Source organism: Megalops cyprinoides, chromosome 1, assembly GCF_013368585.1.
Source record: "Megalops cyprinoides isolate fMegCyp1 chromosome 1, fMegCyp1.pri, whole genome shotgun sequence".
Classification (NCBI taxonomy): Eukaryota; Metazoa; Chordata; class Actinopteri; order Elopiformes; family Megalopidae; genus Megalops; species Megalops cyprinoides.
The window spans coordinates 47,378,226-47,384,058 of NC_050583.1; positions in this window are offsets into that span (position 1 = coordinate 47,378,226).

The window sequence follows — 5,833 nt, forward strand, 5'->3', positions numbered from 1 at the left end:
GCTGTGCCAGGCCAGCAAACTATGAACATTGCAGGTAATGCAGGTAGTTCAACGAGCTGGTTAGGCTCAACATGTAAATAACACATGATGCCCCCAGATCAGCTCGTGGGTTAAACTCAAGGACATGAACCTGACATGAACCATGACATGACATGTTCTGCACCTGTGCTGTTAGCCTGAACCATCCTATCATGTTACCTGAGCACACTCAGAGGTAGCAACAGCTCTGGCCTTGCTTATGCAAGAGTGGGAGGGGTAGAGGGGTAGAAGAGAAGAGAGAGGGAGAGATGGAGAGACAGAGGGGTAGAGAGAGATGGAGAGATGGAGGGGTAGAGAGAGATGGAGAGATGGAGGAGTAGAAAGAGAGTGAGAGATGGAGGGGTAGAGAGAGAGGGAGGGATGGAGGAGTAGACAGAGGTAAAGAGCAGACAGAGGGCCAGCTGGTCAGCTGGAACACAGCTCACACACAACCAAAGTACAGCCTGGGTGGCAGCATCAGAGGGCTGGAAGAATTTCAGATCCTGATAAGATCCCTGTGCCGAGGCCACAGGGTCGAGGTCGAGGGGACAGGTCACCCGTCTGGGCGGGTACACACGGCAGAGCTGCAGAGCCGTCACCGTAGCAACGCTCTTCAGTCCTTTTTTAACTGTCCTCATTATCTGTCCAGTAGGCCAAAGCAACTTTCGTTCCATCATTGGTGGCTCCTCTAACAAGGTACCAGTCCAGAGTGCTGGATTCACAGCAGTGTAGTGCGGACAGTGGCAAACAAAAGAACACTCAGGGCACAACAGCAGTGACACGTGGCATTGCGACTACTTCACTGGAATAGAGGAATTGCAATCGGTAAAATTTTCTGAATGATGAATCTGACTTCCAGTTCTCTGAGTAATCACGGAAGCTGTAGCTGGAGCCATCAAACAAACTGACCATAAAGATTAATTACTGAATTTGGATGCGTCTGTTGCAGACCAGCTTCTTCTCAAGCTAAGCTGTTTAACAAAGAGTGATTCTGCTAAATGGTTCTGTTCGGAGCTCCTATTAATAAAACAAAATGGAAATTGCGTTGTCACCCTTGATTTATGTGTCAGATGTGTGATATGGCATATCAATGGATCTCAGCGAACAGCACCGCGGGAATACAAGTGTAGTAGTGCTTTCGCCTTGAGCTCACACTCTGAAATGATCCAACACTGCCCTCTGCTGGTCATTACCATGCAGGCACACGGGGGCACAGTCTTCGTCAGGTCATATCAGTGTCCGTGCTGGGTTTCTTAACGGCTTTTATGTGGCTAATTTACACATTTGGAATTCAGTCATACTACAGTATAAAAGACAGATGGAATTAAGGTATAAAGTAAGTGTTTCCCTTTGGCTAGTTTCACAGATCATTTCCTGTAGGTGGTTAAATATAGCTCCAAAAAAAAAACAAAACATTATCATCATCAACCATCAAAACCATCACATCATCAGTTTCCTTTATAAAGTTCAAACAAACTTTGCAACATAATTTGATTAGCCCACTCAGGTAATCTTTTCATAATCGGTTTACTAACATGAATTCAAATTACACTAAAATAAGTTTACGTTAAATTTCTACTGTAACTGACCAGGTTTTCTGGTTGCAAAGGTAACATTAGGAAACTACCAACTCGTAATATGATCCAATACTGCATTACTGGACACGATTCGGTAGGCTATGATGTAGGACACAATGAGATGTTCTGTGAAAAGCTTAATTAGCGGCAAAGAAAAACTCAATGCATATAAGTCGCTCGATGTAACTACATTTTGCAGGATATTATATACCAGATATTACATAAAGATGGTTTTGAGAAAAGTGGGGGTGGACCAAATCTCAACTGACATCAAAAAGCTTTTCTGCAAATCCCTAACGGTTCTTAAATCCCTGCACTGTTTTAGCAACCAGGCTAAGACAACCCTGGTATTATGCAATTCATTTACATGGCACATTACCTCATCAGGGAGTGAGGTACAATACCTAAAATTGCACACCTTGTATATCATTTACAGACCTGGATTTTTAAGTGTCTTCCTTAAGGTTGTGACAGCATTTGGTACTCCTATTAACTTTCCCTTAACTTTAAGCTTTTAAGCTAAGAACCGTATAAGTTACAACACACGCTGCCCCCTAGTGGCTGTATAGCAAGCTGCATTCAAGCCCTGACAGCATCTTCACACCTCCCAGTTTCAGTGGCAGGAGCCAGATGTTGGAGTGCAAACGCTGGAGAGACCAGCAGCCCACTGCAGTGCTCTTTCTGTAATCCAGTGATGTACAACCCCGGTGATGGAGGCCTTCCATCCGATTTTAGATGAGAGAAATGAGAGGGATTGTACTACTTGTATTACTTGCTGTTTCTTTTACATGTAGTATCATAGTGCCTTATGGATACTATGGATCTGGTGACTGTCTGATGTATGGTAGTGTGTGTACTTGGCTTCCCTTAGTTCCTAGGCTGTTTAGTCAGATTACACAAGTTAACTTGTACAAGTTGAATGGTGTTGTGCTCACGCTCATTCAGCTTGAATGGATATTCTGAATGGATTGAATGGATATTCTGAATGGATTGAATGGATATTCTGAATGGATTGAATGGATATTCTGTTCTTTTGTGCTGGAATTCGCTCTGGATAAGAGCATCTGCTAAATGAGTGCATGTAATGAGACGGATGAAGATCGCTCATTTAAGGCTTTGGTTGGAAAAGAAGGCTGCTGGATTCTGACCCTCTGGTATCAGGAATCCAAGCCCCTGGGTCTAATCCACCTGTGTGTTTGATGTCAGTGTGCACACTCCCACTATAATGCCACTCAGCTGTGTGTTGCGTGCATTTCCTCCAAATCCCCCAACCTCAACACACACACAGACACGCACGCATCCATACATATACACGCACACACATACACACAAACACACAGACAAGCATTAAATTCATTTGTCCATCTATCCACACACACACACACATTTTACCCGCTGGTATGTGGGTGAGTGTTTGCATGCGCATGGCAACCCTCTTTTTACTCGTAGGGCGAAGTATTCATGAACCCTAAAAAGAATGGATCCCCCCCATATTGTTTTGCTGTGAATAGCAGTCGTTTGATTGTGTCAGTGATGACAGTGAATAACAGAACATATCCTCACCCATTAGGCAGGGTCATGAAGCCAACATCTTCTGTCACCAGATGCAGTAATTATTATCAGTCCAGACCATACAATCTGCCTGGATGATATGCTTTCTGAGTCTGGCGAATCAGACAGAAGATGGCACTATTTCTCACTAATTGACTCTCACAAACATACTGTATGTGTTCCTGTAGGGGGGCATTCTTAGGTCTTTCAAGATGTACATAAGGAGGTCACTGCCTGCTTGTTTTCCTCCAAACAAATTATAACAAAAAAGACATTTTCCCACAAACACATTAAAACAAGGAACATTTTTTTATTCAGTAATACCATATATAATGCAATTGCATATCTTTGGCGAAAATAAAGTTTATAAAGATTTTTTCTTATTAACACGGGTTAGCATACAAAAACTAAATGGTGTGTCTGCCTAACAGACATGGCAGACAATGTATGCAAACTGACACTGAGTTGGCAGCATTTTGTTACAAAAAATTATTTTACTTTGAAACTCCACCATCAATGTTCAGCGACAGCAAATAATATACTGATATCACTATATCTGGAGACATCCCTGGCAATCTGTGTGCGTCAATACTGTCTATGACATAGTTCCTCTGGACTCTTCTGATTGGATAAATATTTGGGGCTGTCATTCATGTGGGTACCATGCCCAATCAACACTTTCTGCCCCTCACTCATAAAACCCAGAGAGCTATTTTCCCATGCACAGAATTGCTACATCTTATTCTATCAGTGCAATGTGAACTCACACGATGCTACTGACAGTTTAGTGCTAGAGGCTTGTGTAGGAACACCACCTGCTAAGAACAGTGGGTTATTCCTGGAGAGAAGACAGTTGCAGGTTTCAGGACGCTGGTTCGGTCTCTTAAGAGGAGCTCTTTGTGTCTATCTTATGGGTTGGACCTGGGGAAGCTGACACACATCATATTGTGTCATACAGCCATGGGGAACCCTGGTGCTGGCAGCCCTCTCTGTGGAGATATCCCTCTGAACCCTGTCTGTGTTTGGGAATCCTTCATTATGACAAAGTCTGTCTAGCCAACAGGCTGCCCAGCCATCTAAAGGCCTCTGTTTCTGTCTGTCTCTGATGGCCAGCTGTGTTTGATCATTGCCCCTGCGTGCACACATGCCGACAGTGTTTCTGCAGCTGACACCCTACATGGAATCTTTCCCTTTGTGATGTCAACGTTTTTTGAGCTCAGACAGGGAATATCTGCTTTTGTGATGTCAACACTTCTTGTGCTCACACATGCACACAGAATCTTGCTTTTGTCATGTCAACACTTCTCATGCTCTCTCACACACACACGGAATCTTGCCTTTGTGACGTCAGCATTTCTCAAGCTCACACAGACACGTGGAATCATACCTTTGTGATGTCAGTGTTTCTCGCACCCATTCAAATGCAGATATCCATGCAGCTGCAGCTGCCCATGCAGACCAGCAAACAAAAGCTGCATTCTAGTTATAGAATGCATATTATAAACATAAATCACAAATAGTCAGATGAACTCCAGAACTGATTCACTGAGCAGGTCAGGGAGTTTGATGGTTAAAGTACAACTCACAACAATCCTGTTCCACATACTGTCACAGAGTAAATGTATTTTCCTGTAGACACCAGGAGCATGGGAAGCACAGTTATTCAGATAACAACACTGTTCAAATGTTCCTATGGTAATGAGAAACTGGCAATATACATTAAAGAATACATGTCCATTGATGGACGTCGAGTAGAGATTGTTCTCTATGGCAGTGAAATGAGCTTTGTTAACCTTGAAGCAGAGAATGCACACATCTCCCATGGGCTGCATTTGTGAATGGCTAACGGCTAAAATGTAACCACAGTTGGAATGGGATTTCAAGATCTATTTAGGGGCCAACAAGCCTGACCAAAAATCTGGAGTCACAGCATGGAAACTCATTCCTGCATTCACTACAGAGAGAGAGAGAGTGTGAGACAGAGACACGGAAAGACAGAAGCAGAGAGAGGAGACAAGAGATAAGAGAGAGGGGATGACACTTGACAAGGGGGGTCTTGGACATAGTGTCCATAGTGTCACCATCTCAATGACAATCCACTAGCTCATTTTGAAAACTGGTATAAATTTAAATGTGAGAAATGTAACCGCTTCCACCTGTGGGGATTACTGGATTTTGACAGGTGGATCACTGTCACTGCTGCGAGGTCTGAGTGTTGAATGGTCCCTGTAGGGCCACTCCATCCTGGTCTTGGAGGGCCGCAGTGTCTGCAGGGCTACTCTACCCTGGTCCTGGAGGGCTGCAGTGCCTACTGCAGCCTTCCTAATGGGATTATTAAATTTTAATTATTATGACTTTCGTCAGATCTGCAGCAGTCCCCAAAAGTTGGCCTAGTGCTGACTGGATCACACAGGAAGGGCCAAACCATTACGGACATGGAGAGGGGCTTACAGCAAGACAGCCAGCACCAGCGCAAAGGATTAAACCAATATGCACAGGGAGAGGGGAGGCTAGATTGCAACCACGTTGATAGATCCAGTATGGAGGAACATACCAATACACACGGGGTGTCCGGTTTGCATCCACACTCACAGCACGAATGAGCATTCATTTCAGTCTTAACGCAAACACACAAATGCAGAAATCCCCACAAAATCCATCTCCCCCCCTGCCCCCCCCCCCGCCCA